The 15002-nt window shown below is 43.6% G+C and overlaps 1 long non-coding RNA gene across 4 annotated transcripts in view; it reads left to right on the top strand.

Annotated features, from left to right (window-relative positions):
* Positions 1-15002, top strand: part of LOC133063693 (uncharacterized) — a 454338-nt gene that overhangs the window by 50408 nt on the left and 388928 nt on the right. For all 4 annotated transcript variants that reach the window (XR_009694474.1, XR_009694471.1, XR_009694473.1 and 1 more), the window contains exon 2: positions 1633-1725. This is a non-coding gene — a long non-coding RNA (uncharacterized LOC133063693). The remainder of the gene's footprint in view (positions 1-1632; positions 1726-15002) is intronic.

Genomic DNA, 15002 nt, shown 5'->3' with positions numbered 1-15002 from the left:
ACGTTGACTCATCATCTTATTTATTTATTTAATTCAGCTTTATTTTATTTCTGAGAATGGACTTTTATAAATGTTTTTCCTGTCTGTTGAGTTTGAGTTGCATTTCAGGGCCACTTTGCAGCACTGTAATTCATCTGCCTGTAGTCTTTTTAAAAATATATATATTTTTCATTTATCTTCTTATTTAATTGATCAGATACATTTATAATTACAGATCAGTAAAAATTCATGTACTGCATCCTGAAGTATTACATAGCTACTAAAGTTTTAAAAAGCATCACTGGTCATTCAGAGGGGGTAACTCTCTACATTTCATCATAATAGGTGTGATCTGTGTTCTGGGGCAACCAGAGCTTGGGTCTGGAAAGTCTCTTTCAGAATAGCTTTTTTTTCCCCTGAAATCAATCTAAGCCTGAAGAAGGTGGCAGGCTGCAAAGCTTCTTCTTAATTTAATCATTTGTTTTTCATTCATTTCCTGATCTAATGATTCTTCTGGGAACTAGAGGTAGCACAATGAAACAGACTCTTGTGACCGCCCTCCTGTGGGTGTCCCAGGACTGTAGACTGCACAAGTATGTAGCATTTGCCCTTCTCCACGTCCTCGCCTCTCTCCCCACAGGAACCCACACCAGCGCACACAGTGAGAGGCCTCCCCATCACTGTGCATTCGTGCCCTCTCCCTGTAGCGACCTGCTCTGTCCCACCTGATGCCCTGCCCTTGGTTGTTTTCAGGCCTCTGCCAGAGAGCTGCATGGATGGGCAGTGGGTACTGTGGATGAGCCCTGCTCTGGGTCAGGCTCACCGGCTATCTGTGCTGTGCCTGGGAAGGGACTCATACATTCTGAACCTCATTGACAAAATGGGTGTATTAACACCCACCTTGCAGGGTTATTGTGAGTGTGTAAACGGAATAATGTGTGTCAAGCAGTGTTGTGATTGTGGCTTACCGACGCATTGTCCCAATCTCTTCTGCTTCCTTGGTAACAGAACCCTATATTTTAATTTTTTGTAAGCTTTAAGAAATATTTATCTGTTTGTTTGGTTGTGCCCTATCTTAGCTGTGGCATGAGAGATCTTTAGTTGCAGAATATGGGATCTAGTTCCCTGATCAGGGATCAAACCCAGGACCCCTGCATTGGGAGCATGGAATCTTATTAACCACTGGACCTCCAGGAAAGTCCTCAGAACACTGTATTTTTAAAGGTACTTCTTGCTTGGCTGAAAACTTTTTTTTTTTTATCTCTTTTGCAATGGGGCGGCCAATGAGATTGAAGCAAAAGTCACTGAGTGGGAACTTCGGAAAATCTCCTTGAAAGGCCCTTTCGCCTTCTCCCTGACTCTACATTCTCTTTCTTTCTGTCTGAAATATGTATGTGATGGCTGGAGCTCCTGCAGCCATTTCTGATTATGGGGATGACCTTGAGGATAAAAGCCACCTCTTTAAGGATACTGGGATAGAAACACTGGAGAAGGCCATTGATTTTTTTGAGCCTCAGTTTCTTATCTGTAAAACAGGGCCAATAAATATGGCACATATTACTAGATACCAGGAGTGAAGTGCCTAGTACAGCAGCTGACACGGAGTAGGTCCTCAACTAAATGCAGTCTGTGCTTTTTGTTCTTTCTCATCAGGCTTTATGGGAACTGCAGACAGTTTTCCTACTTGGATATATTAACTGCAGAAGGGGTGACCTTCACATGGCCACAGCCTGTCATACCAAACTGGTGAGTAGAGCCAAAATTGGCTCAGAGATTCCCTTCGCTCTCTAGTATGGCCAGAAATCCTTAGAGGCAGCTGTCTGAGTATGCTTTCTCTGTAGGCTGGCTGCTAATCTCTTTTCCTTGAGAACTCTGCTTTAGTATCTCGCCTTCCTGTAGGGAGGTGTCATTTGCAGGAGCAGTCAGTTTGACAATAGATGTGCTAAGAATGGCATCTCTAAATCCCACGAGTACAGCTTGGGTCCTCCTCACTCAGGCCCCCAGGAGTTTCTTCTCATTCCTTAAGCCAAATGGATGGCACCGAGGAGACAGAGAAATCTTTGATGTAGAAGGCACTTGGACTAATGACATAATTACTCTGCAGAACCATTTGCAAAGTAATTATGGGCTATTGTTAGGATGCTCCAGCTTTTTTTTTTTTTTTTAAGTAATGAGACTCTGCTTAGAGTAAGTGATGATGGGGGGAGAAAAAACAATAATATGTATGTGCATTTGAAGAGGCAAGAAACATTCTTCATGCCTGTCCTCCTCCAAAGCAATCTGCCCCCTTTGCCATCTCCCTAATGCAAAATCAGAAACTTGCCCAGAACCCACCATGGACCCCAAGTGTGCATCGCTGTGTTCTCTGCCCTGTTTGCAATGTTTCTGACATTAAAATGCAATTTTGAGAAGTACTGGCTATAGAATAATTTGCTGAGAAATGCATTTCTTCTAAAGATGGAAGGACCTTGAGGCCATGTAGTTAATGTAATGAAGCCCAGGGGTGTTCTGAGGGGGAAAGTTCTCGAGTAGCTCTCCTTAGCACTTCATGCTGGAGCCAGGCTTTATCCTGGTCCTGGCCCACCTCCTAGGATGTCCGCCAGATCCTGTCCCTCGGCATGGTGCCTGAGGCCTCTGTTCCAGAGGGGCTGCACAAAGCTAATTGAGATACATATTACAATATTAACTTTTTAAATATTGTGTTAGCTTTCCATTAGGATAAATGAAGTACGTGGAAAATTTGTAACAGAGCATTAGTCTCTGCCTCCACTTAGCACATTGGTTCTGTCCAGATGCCATCCTGAGAGTCCCCCTCAGAGATGAATGGGAGGGGCAGACTGGGGCCGAGAGCACTCTTTCTAGATAGAAATCCAGTCTGAGGGTGCAGGCGGTGAAGGAGAGGGCAGCATGGAAGGGCTAAGTCTTGGGGGGAAGGAACTGGATCAGGTCATATCCTCCCTGATGTCGGTTCCCTGGATCCCAGAGGAAACTGAAGGAATTTTCCAGGCAGCCTGACTCTTCACTGATAACATCCATTGTAAGTTATCACAGTGCTGTTGGCTGTGGTTCTAGAAAGGACAAGTGTTGTAGGAAGGGGGACCCCCTTCCAGGGCCCGAAGTTGGGCTCTTGTCTAACACTCGGAAAAGAATTGTCCGAGGAGACACGTGCTGACAAAGCAAGAGATTTTATTGGAAAGGGCACCCAGGTGGAGAGCAGGAGGGTAAGGGAACCCAGGAGAACTGCTCTGCCGCGTGGCTCGCAGTCTTGGGTTTTATGGTGATGGGATTAGTTTCCGGGTGGTCTTTGGCCAGTCATTCTAATTCAGAGTCTTTCCTGGTGGCGCATGCATCGCTCAGCCAAGATGGATGCTAGCAAGAGGGATTCTGGGAAGTGGACGGACAGGTAGTGTCTCCTCTCGATCTTTCCCGAACTCTTCCGGCTGGTAGTGGCCTATTAGTTCCGTATTCCTTATCAGGATCTCCTGCCATAAAACAACTCATGCAAATGGTTACTATGGTGCCTGGCCAGGGTGGGCGGTTTCAATCAGTGTTCTTCCCCTAACACAAGTGCTCTGTGGACATTCTCTCTTAATCCTCATTCCAGTGACAGAGAAACAGGGCCCAGAGAAGGAAGGGACTGTCCCAAGGTCTCCCAGCCTCTCAAAACAGCACTTCTGTCAGAGGAGAGATGTCGAATCTAGGCCTGCATGACTGAAATCTGCTGCCTTAGTGTCTGGCCCTGATGTCTTGTTGGGCCAGGGAGGTGTAAATTTGCAGGGGCAGCCTACAAATTCCCAGCCAGAGTATCTTAGCCTGTTTGGGCTTTGCTGGTGGCTCAGACAGAAAGGAATCTGCCTGCAATGCAGGAGACTTGGGTTTGATCCCTGGGTCAGGAAGATCCCCTGGAGAAAGGGGATCTCCAGTATTCTTGCCTAGAGAATTCCATGAACAGAGGAGCCTGGCCGGCTACAGTCCATGGGGTGGCAAGGAGTCGGACACAACTGAGTGACTGACACACTTGGGTTGCTTTAACAAAATATCACAGATTAGGTGAACTTAGGTGAACTTCAGGAGACGGTGAGGGACAGGGAGGCCTGGCATGCTGCAGTCTATGGGGTCACAAAGAGTTGGACATGACTTAGCAACTGAACAACAATAACAAGTTGTCCTAAAAAACAGACATCTACTGCTCACAGTTCTGGAGGCTGAAAGTCTGAGGTCAAGTTGGAGTGTGGTCAGGTGAGGGCCCTCTTCCAGGCTTCAGCCTTTTCCCTGTGTCCTCACATGTTGGATGGGGTAGGGGAGCTCTCTGGAGCCCCTTTTATAAGGGCATTAATCCCATTCATGAGGACTCCACCCTCCTGAGTTAACCACATCCCAGAGACCCCACCTCCTAATACCTTCACACTGGCCATTGGTTTTCCACAACACCTTCCACACTGGCATTTTAGGGGACAGACAGACATTCAGCCTACAGCATAGGGCTCTGTGGACAATCATCCTTTTTTTTCTTTCAACTTTTAATTTTGCATTGGAGTATAGGCAATTAGGCACTTCCCAGGTGGTGTAGTGGTAAAGAATCCTCCTGCCAATGCAAGAGTCGAGGGTTTAATCTCTGGGTGAGGAAGATCCCCTGGAGGAGGAAATGGCAACCTACTCCAGTATTCTTGCCTGGAAAATTCCATGGACAGAGGATCCTGGCAGGCTACAGTCCAGGGGGTTGCAAAGAGTCAGACATGACTGAGCACACACACACAGCTGATTAAGAATGTTGTGATAGTTTCAGGGGGACGGCGAAGGGGCTCAGCCACACATACACATGGAACCACTCTCCCCCAGACGCCCCTCCCATCCAGGCTGTCACATAACATTGAGCGGAGTTGTCTGCTCTGCAGTTAGGTCCTTGCTGTGGACAACCCTCCTTTGGCTCCGTCCAGGGCTCTGTAGCCAGGTGGCCCACCCACCAGAGATATGGACTGTCATCAGAGCAAGTCGGTCATGAACACAGAAGGTGCATGTGGACAAAGCCGGAAGCCCATTCAGACCCAGCCACTGTCATGACCTTGGGTCACTGGTGATTTGCCTAAAGGAGGTAGCGATGCCAGCATCTGATTCTTAGATGGCTAAGACCTTGAGACACTTAACCTCTCTAAGATTCAATTTCTTATCTGCAAAATGGGTTCAGTAACCCAATCTCATGCGGTTTTGGGGAAATTAATGAAATAATCCACATCACACACTTGGCTCAGTGTTCACCTATATTATGCTTAGAAACATTCATGTTCATGCTCATTTGCTCAGTCGTGTCCGACTCTTTGCAACCCTATGGACTGAAGCCCAGCAGGGTCCTCTGCCCATGGGATTTTCCAGGCAAGAATACTAAAGTGGGTTGCCATGACCTCCTCCAGGGGATCTTCCCCACCCAGGGATTGAACCCACAACACCTGTATCTACCTGCATTGCAGATGGATTCTTTACCCACTGAGCCACCTGGGAAACCCTTCCTTATCTATAAGATGAGAATAATAGATGTACCTAGTTCAGAGAATTAAGAAAAGAGACCTAATACTGGATTGGCCCATAGTGTATTTATTATCTCTGTGTTCAGCTGTGAGTTTACCCATAGGTGGAAGAGGTGTCTGCCTTTTGGTGTCCAGACCTGTGCAAGGCCTGCTGGACAGTGAGTGGTTTGAGGCTGCAGGCATACGGGCACAGGGGTACCCTAGATGGGCTGGGCTCCCAAGCTGAGTCATTAACTATCCACACTGCCTCTCAGGCCAGGCATTAGGGGGGTTTCTTCCGAAGAGAGGGGCAGCTTGCTTGGGAGCGTGACTGTGGGGTCCATGTGGCTCCAAGAGCAGTCCCTTCAGGACAGAGGTGTGACTTGGTTCATCTTTGCCTTTCCTGTTCAGCTCAAACCCTGGAACATGATAACACCCTTGGGAGTTGCTCTGAGTTGTCCGTAACACAAGAAACAAAGGTGAGCATCCAAGATAGCGTGTCACTGTCTCATGGTGTATGGTGCACAGAATTTAAACAGAAAGGGTCCAGAGGACAGGTGGAGCTTTTTGGAGGCGGTGTCTGGAGCTGCTCTGAAGAGGTTGTTGGGAAACAAGAGTGGGGTCTGGGGTTGGGGGAGCAGGGGGCCTGAGTGTAGTATGTGGGGGGAGCAGAGGGAGCGTGTGTGGCGAGGAGCAGTTTCTTTGGAGCAGAATATATGGGTTAGAAGTTAGAAGTTGATGGAGGGTCTTGAGAAAGGGTCAGGAGTTTGAGCTCAATGTAGGGAACTACAGCGAGATGCAGAAAGTTGCAGAGGTGGATCCGACCTCCTGGGAGTACTTTAAGAGGGTGACCTGGTGGCTGTGTGGGATGAATGGAGGGTGTGGGGTGGGGAGCCGGGACTGCAGACAGCCATGCTCACTGGAGCACAGAGTGGGGGTGGGGCTGAACCTTCAGTCTTCCTGGGAGAAGCTGCCTTGTGTCCCCAAGAGGTGCAGTCACTTAACCATGACCTGCTGATTAAGTCACCTATTGTGTCAAGTAATGAGTCATTCTCTGAGGCTTTTGTGCAAGCAAATAGAATATTTATCCAGGTCCCAGGGAACTCGGGGACACCTTGGAAAGCAGGCAATGGCTTTGAAGTGAGGTCAATGAAATCCTTAAGCTTCCGCGTCTCTGGACCCGTTCACAAGTCAGAGCCTGTCGATTTTGAGGGCAGAATATTTTCAGCATAAAGCTTTGAATTGGAGGCCAACCTGGAGCACACAGAGCTTTTTATTTTTCAGTCTCATTAGCAAGGGCATTGCGCGTGGTGCGATGGCAAAAGAGAGGGGGAAAGTGACTGACAGGCAGGGGCGCTGGAATGAGAAAATATGTGACCGTGGGGAAGCCACAGGTAATGACCCCTGTGTTAGACTTTCCTGGACAAGGAGCTCCATTTTGGAGTCTCCTTCCTGGGAAACCCAACCTGTGACAAGTGGTGATAAAAATGCTGAAGCCTGGAGTCAGTTATTCTCTCTCCAGGCCCCAGTTTCTCCATCTGCAAAATGAAAATGGCATGCCAGATCAGAGGTTCTCAAAGTGTGGTTCATGGAACTGTGAGGGCGCCTGAGATACTCTCAGGACAGCTTATTTTCACAGGACAAAACTGTTTTCACAAAATACTTTTCCTTGAAAGAACGATGGACAGAGAAGCCAGAGCGCACATTTTCTCAAAAATGAACAGTCTGTCACTTCAAGGAAAACAATTCATGTTATTTGTTACCAGTGATAACAGTCGAGCACTGAAGTAGATACATGATTATTAGATATTAGTGCATCGATCCATTAGTAATGTCTGCTGTGGCCCATAAAAGCCCCTCTAGCTTTGCTGGTCTCTGACCAAGTGGACAGCCTGAGAATGTTCTGAATGACTTCAGCCTTTTCTGGAAGAACTAGGTAACAACACAAGAAGAAGCAACACAGGCCTAACTAGGATCCTGACCCGATAGGCAAAGCTATCCCTGGGAAAAATGACGAGAGAGTTCCATTTTTTGCTATTTTTCCAATTTCTCTTTTCAGATATATCTCTTCCACCCACAATCTCAGGGTCCTAGCTTGTTTTTTTTGCCCTCACTTAAATCTCATTTTATAAAGTGAAAGTGAAAGTCACTCAGTTGTGTCTGACTCTTTGTGACCTCATGGACTGTATAGTCTATGAAATTCTCCAGGCCAGAATACTGGAGTGGGTAGCTGTTCCCTTCTCCAGGGGAATCTTCCCAACCCAGGGATCAAACCCAGGTCTCCCACATTGCAGGTGGATTCTTTACCAGCTGAGCCACCAGGGAATTTTATAAAGGGATGCAAAAAATTCATTTTCACTGAAGAGAGAAGGAAATAGCAATCCACTCCAATATTCTTGCTTGAGAAACCCCATGGACAGAGGAGGCTGGCAGGCTTCTGTCTATGGAGTCACAAAGAACTGGACACAACGGAGCAACTAAACAACAACAAATGTAACTGGTTAGGCATCACTAGGCTTCTTGGGAGATTCAATTTTTATTGCTAGACAAAGGCTTCAGCCAGTAGATTGCAAACTTATAAAACTTGTGGTCTTTCTTTTTTAAATGTAAAGTCTCACATCTTCCATTTTGATATGGTTCCTTGGGAGACTGAGTATTATCTATAGATTCCTATCAATCAAGGAGATTTTTGTTAAGCTTTATTTCCCTTTTTCAAAAAAAATTTATTTATTTGTCTGTGCTGGTCTTAGTTATTTTAGTTGTGGCATGTGGTTTCTAGTTCCCTGACCAGGAATTGAACCTGGGGCCCCCTGCATTGGGAGTGTGGAGTCTTAGCCACTGAACCACCAGGGAAGTCTTAAACTTTATTTTCTGAAGTTTGTGCTGTGAAAACATTTTTGAATTTTCCAAATATGAATTATAACATTAGCTTATGCTCTTTCAACCCTCCCCCCACCCTACCTTGACCCCTGTAATCACAAAGTAGTCTAAAAAAGTGCAAGTTTCTCTCCCCACTCTACCCGCAAGTTGTGCAGAATATATCTTCCAAGATGGCATCAATAAAATCTCCCATACCACATGTTCTTTGAACACTGTGACAGTGTAACATAACTCCTGTCACTGAGAGGTGAGGTCTAGGTCCCCTCCACTGAAATCTGGGTCACCCGTGACTATGGAAGAAGTGGCATGATGTGACTTTTGCTGCTAGGTCATAAAAAGCCATGCAATTTCCATGGGGTCCTGTTTATTCTTGGAGCCCACCACCATGCAGTCAGGAAGCCCAGGCCACAAGGAGAAACCATGTGTTGGCTCCAGCCGACAGCTCCAGCTAAGGTCCCAGCTGACAGCATCAGCCAGACTAGTCATCATGAACATGCCTTCAGAGCCCTAGTGGTCGAGGTTGTGCCCCAGACATCATGGATCAGAGATGAACTGTCCCCAAATTGCAGGAACACAGGAAAATAAGGGATTGTTGTTATGCCTCCACATTTTATGGTGTGTTTGTACGTAGCAACAGTAGCTGGAACCAAAGTCAAAAGAGGGCACTGGCAGGTATAGGGAGAGATGTGTGTTGGCATAAAGTTATACCCTTTGTCTGCTTCACCCTGACCACTGTGGTCCACAGTGCAGTTGGGAAGAGTTGAAGAGAGACAACCCCTGAGACTGAACTTTGTTTGGTTCCCCCATTTCCCTTTTCTCAGTGTCTGTTATTAGTCATATCCATGTAAAGTCCTTTTCTATTTTTTTAAGGACTTGGGTTAAGTCAAGCTACTTATTTCGGGTTTAGCATCCTCATCCGTCAAAGGAGGAGTTGAACTAAATCTCTCAGCTCTTTTCCAGCTCTGACGTGCCAGTTTCCTCTCTTCATTTTATTTTCCCCACGTTCCTCCTTTTTCCCCAAATTTAACAATGAAAATTGTAAGCTCAACAAAATCTCCACGTCTCTGCTAGTATCTAATCCACTTGGGGCAGATAAACTGCAGGAATAGCTTTTTCTGGCTCTGTGAATTTGACAAGTGTGTTTGCATACCGCCTGGCGTTTTGTCTGCATTTTCTCACTTGTGGATGCCAGGAGTCCTACTGACAACACAGCATTCCAAGGACAGCAACCATTTGTCCTCTTAATTCTTTCATTTTTTTTTCAAACCTCCATACTGAAATATTTATGAGTCTTTATTTTTCTTAGAAAGTTCAATCTAGACATAGTATAATTTTTCTTTTCAGGAAATCTCTGATTGGAATAGATTCAGGCCGATGGGTTAGCATGTAATTTAAGAGCTGTATTCAAGGTTAGCACACTGGGAGACTGGTCAATGACATACTACCCAAGGAGAACTCAGGTGGGTACTGAGTAGCCAAAATTTGGAGAAGGAAGGATCCTGCTGTGTCTCTCTACCCGCACTGTCGCTTGATCATGTCACCCCTAGTCATGAGTGGGTCAGAATCACAAAATTAGAATGTTGTTGTTCAGTTGCTCATCGTGTCCGACTCTTTGTGATCCCTTGGACTGCAGCGCGCCAGGCTTCCTTGTCCTCCACTATCCTCTGGAGTTCACTCAAACTCATGCCCACTGAGTTGATGATGCCATCCAACCATCTCATCCTCTGTCGCCCCCTTCTCCTTCTGCCCTCAATCTTTTCCAGCATCAGTGTCTTTTCCAATGAGACTAGAATAGTCCTTCCAATTTCCAGACTTTAGGAAGAAGAGCCCTGTGGATCCTGGTCAGTTAGAGTGACCTGGAATATAAAATCACTTTTCTGTCAAGCTGGTGAGCATTTGGAGAAAGACCTCGAAGGTTGGGGATTAGTAAAATACTCAGCAGCCATAAAACCAAGTTGACTAGAAAACTTCAGGGTATGCAAGATAAATTTTGTTTATGTACATTGCATACAAGTTGCCCCTGCTTTCTATTTATTCATTTATTTAATTTTTTTTGAGATATAGTTGACATACAATATTGTATCAGTTTCAGGTATACTATATAATGATCTGACATTTGCATACAGTAGGAGATGTCCCTGTTTTCTTTTTGATAGCTAAATATTATGTTTATTAATAAACACTGGCGATGCATATATATTTTTAATGTGGTCGTGCTTATCTGGACATTCAAATGGTCTTTGTCTTTAAAAGTAACCCATCATAACTTATCTACAAAATAGAAATAGAGTTAGAGAAGTAGAAAATAAACTTGTGGTTGCTGGGGGTTAAGTGGCAGAGAGATAAATTGGGAGATTGGTATTGACATATACATAGTACTATATATAAAATAGATAACTAATAAGGACTGACTATATAGCACAGGGAACTCTACTTAATATTCTGTAATGGCCTATATGGGCATCTCAGGTGGTGCTAGTGGTGACAGAACCTGCGTGCCAATACAAGAGACCTAAGAGAAGTGGGTTCACTCCCTGGGTCCGGATGATCCCCTGGAGGAAGGCATGGCAACCCACTCCAGTATTCTTGCCTAGAGAATCCCATGGACAGAGGAGCCTGGTGGGCCACAGTCCATAGGGCTTCAAAGAGTCAGACATTACTGAAGTGACTTAGCACACATGTGCAAATGGCCTATATGGGGGCAGAACTTTAAAAAGAGAGGATATATGTATATATGTGTATAGATTAACTTTGCCATACGCTTGAAATTAACACAGAATTGTATCAACTATATCCCAATAAAAATTCTAAAAAGTGACCCATCATATATATTTTATATACACATCTATATTTTTGATATTTAAGTACCAAAATAAATAGATAATTACAAAAATTGATATAATTTAGACATATATATTCTGGTCTGTAATATAATGTGGAAAGAAAATGTGTATTGGAAGTTTGTTGAGGCACATATTCTTGGGGACTGTCAGCATAATGCTAATTAAATTGGATTTGAACTTTTTCATTGGCTTACTGAACCCATTTTGCTTATTATCATAACCTACTATGTTTGGTTTTATTTATCAAATTATTCATGCATTCATTCATTTACATTCCATTATTTTGCCTTATGGATCCTTTTTTCTTTGCTTTTATTTTCTCTTGTGATAGTTGATGGAATGTGACCAATATTTAGTTTTAATAAGTGGTTGATTTTATACTTTTCAAAAACAACTTTGCTTGTACATTTTGTATAATTATTAAATGCAAGAATAATATAAGAATCTTAGACTCCTCTTTTTGAAATGAGTCAACAATGTGTTATAACTCCTCCTGCTCAACTCCTTAGATATGTCAATATCACCTGGGGTACATTGTAGAATGCAGCTGTTATTCATATTAGCTCCCCCCCCCCACCCCCATATATAACTTGTCTTTCAAGCATCCTTGTAGCCTTGGACATTCATGTAGGTACCATATTTGTGTCAACTATTTAAGTAATCTCTGGTTAATGGTGGCAATGCTTCATTTTATAACTTCAGATGAGTCCTTATTTTTGATTCCTTTGGTAGGTTTAGGGATTATAACTTTGGTTAAGGTTTTCAGGAGAAATGAATTAACAACAGAATTTTCGGTGGCATTACCTCTCTCAGACTGTCTTTCCCTTGTCGTGGTACATAAACAGCATCTGGGCTAGGCAAAGGACTCTTGGATCGCAGAATTCCCCCTTAGCACTCTATAGACACTGTTTTACTTTTTTTATATTTGTGTTGGTAGGATCTGGGATCAGCCTTATTTTGGTCCTTTGTAAGTGACCTGTCATTATATTTACTTTTTGCTTAGTTTAGTGGCATTTTCCCTTCAACCTTGATACTGAAAAATGTCATTAAAATATGCTTGCTTTGTCTCTTTTCGTATCTTTCCTTAAAACAGTGAATCCTTTTGATTTACATGTTCAGGTGTTTTTTTCCCAAGTGCAGGAAAATTGCCTCCTACTAAATCACTGATTTTTGCTTTTCTTCCACTTATTCTGCTTTTTACTTTAGGAATACAGCTAATCCAGAGATGAGATATTCAATTTCTAGCCTACATGTGCATTATCTTCTTCTTTATTATATTCAACTCTCTGTGCTTCCTCTCACCCCCCTCAATCTTACTTCATTTACCTAGTCAATCATCTCCACTATCAATCTATTTTTTTTCCCCATTGTTGATGTTTGCTTTTTAGTGCCTCCAATGTGAATTTTAATTTTATTACTGTGTTTAGCTTCCTGGCACTCTTCCTCTCTGCCAGCCTCTTTTTTATTTTTTTGATTTGAGCCTACATTTCTGATTTTTCATTTCATCATTCAAAACTTGCCTTATAAAGTTTCTTAAGTTTTAAAAAATTTATGTAAATTAGGTACATTCTAAACATTTCTTCTATTTCCTATAATCAATTTATTTCTCAGCTAAACTTTTCCTCTGTACACCTAGGGCAAAGTTTTCATGTGTGTATTATATAATCTTTTTAAAAATCCAATTTTCCCCCTGCAATGTGGGAGACCCAAGTTTGATCCCTGGGTCAGGAAGATCTGCTAGAGTAGGGAATGGCTACCCACTCCAATATCCTTGCCTAGAGAATTCCATGGACAGAGGAGCCTGGCTGTATAAGGTCCATGGGATCCCAAAGAGTCAGAGATGACTGAGCAACTGATGCACACACACACACACATGCATATACACGTATATAAATACACAAGTACATATGTTTATGTGTGTGTATATACATGTATACACAAATCTATGCATATACACATGTGTATATATATCCTTGAGCAAAGAATTTTTTTCCAGGTCATTGTCTGTAAATTGATAGGGTGTATATATTCTATCTCATCCCCTTCACAGTCTCTCTGCCTTCCTTCTGCCAGAATTTCCTTTTTGGATCTCAGTCCAGAGGCAAATTAATGTGCTCAGAGCACAGACACATTTTTGGTTAATGGCAAGCATTTATCTAGTGCAGTTCTTCACAACTCACAGAATTTTTTCTTGTTCCCACTGTCTGGTCCTTTAAGTGGGAGAAAGTGATTGTATTTCCAGATAATTGAAATAGTCAATGGTTCTTCTCCTGCTACAAATAACCTCTGAAAAAAACTACAGTTCACAGAGTCTGTTGTTCCCAATTCACATTCATGAAATAAACTTTCACAGACACATCTCCCTTTTGCCAGTGTTGTGTTTTGGGGAGTTTTCTCTGCAAGACAGCATTTCTCAAAGGGTGTTTCATAAAAATGGCTAGAAACTTTAAGGGAAGATGATAGAGGAGAAAATTCAATTAACTAGATAACTAGTTAATCTAAAATTAATTAGTTAACTTAAAAAAGGGCTCAGTGGTCAAATATGTTTGGAAATATTGGGTTCAGTTCAGTTCAGTTCAGTTCGCTCAGTCGTGTCCGACTCTTTGTGACCACATGGACTGCAGCACTCCAGGCTTCCCTATCACCAGCTCCCGGAGTTTATCAAACTCATGTCCATTGAGTTGGTGATGCCATCCAACCATCTCATCCTCTGTCGTCACCTTCTCCTCCTGCCTTCAATCTTTCCCAACATCAGGGTCTTTTCAAATGAGTCAGCTCTTTGCATCAAGTGGCCAAAGTATTGGAGTTTCAGCTTCAACATCAGTCCTTCCAATGAATATTCAGGACTGATTTCCTTTAGGATGGACTGGCTGGATCTCCTTGCAGTCCAAGGGACTCTCAAGAGTCCTCTCCAACACCACAGTTCGAAAGCCAATGCTAAATGGGCTTCTTTACTGCAGTAAGTTGTTCTGAACCCCTTTGCTCCAAGTGGAGAAACTACACTTGTGAAAGCAAAAGTCATCACATGGACTCAGGGTATCTCACAGCACTCAGGATGGCCATACAATGGGCTTCCAAAAATATTTACCTTGGACTCAAAAGCTCCCAGACCTTGTCTCCCATCTCTGCTCCTTACTGGGTATCTGTTTCATTCTTTTCCCTCTTTCCCTTACAGCCTAGCCTTCTTCCCCTCTCTAGTCATCATGATGGAAAACATAGTCATGAGAGGTTTTAAAGTTTTGTATCTTACAGCTTCAAGTACTAGAGAAACACTGACATCTCAGTTTCCTTCCAGAATTCCAAAGGACTAAAACTGGCCTAACTTGAATCAATTATCCCTCCTGGGGCCAATCAAATGTAGCTAGTAGGTAAGAGTCTGGGAAAGACACTATGATTGGGTAAGCTTAGGTCAGGTGCTTACTTTTGGACCAATCAGCTACAGCCTAGAGTGCAGCTGATCACACTGAACAAAATGGCTGCTTCCTAAATAACTCAGTGAGGGGGAAAATGTTGAAGGAAGGGCACCTTCCAGAAGAGCCAAGGGGACTGGAGAGAAAAGCAGGGTGGCCATTATCCAGAGAAAAAGGTGACATAAGTTCCCAAAAGAGGACATATTACATGTAGCTTTTACCCAGATATTTTCAAGGAAGAGAATCTTGGTAATGGGCCTTGTGAAGAATGTCGTTTGGGGGTGATGTTGTAAAGGACATGGAATAAGAGGTGGGGAAGGCAGGGGGGGTGGACATGGGGAAGTGGAGGCTAGCTAAGGTAGCAGATCTTACACTAGACAGGGACTCCC

The sequence above is a fragment of the Dama dama genome, chromosome 10 (genome assembly GCF_033118175.1).
Source record: "Dama dama isolate Ldn47 chromosome 10, ASM3311817v1, whole genome shotgun sequence".
Taxonomy (NCBI): domain Eukaryota; kingdom Metazoa; phylum Chordata; class Mammalia; order Artiodactyla; family Cervidae; genus Dama; species Dama dama.
The sequence above is the reverse complement of the archived record's forward strand: the minus strand, read 5'-3'. Positions and strand labels throughout refer to the sequence as shown.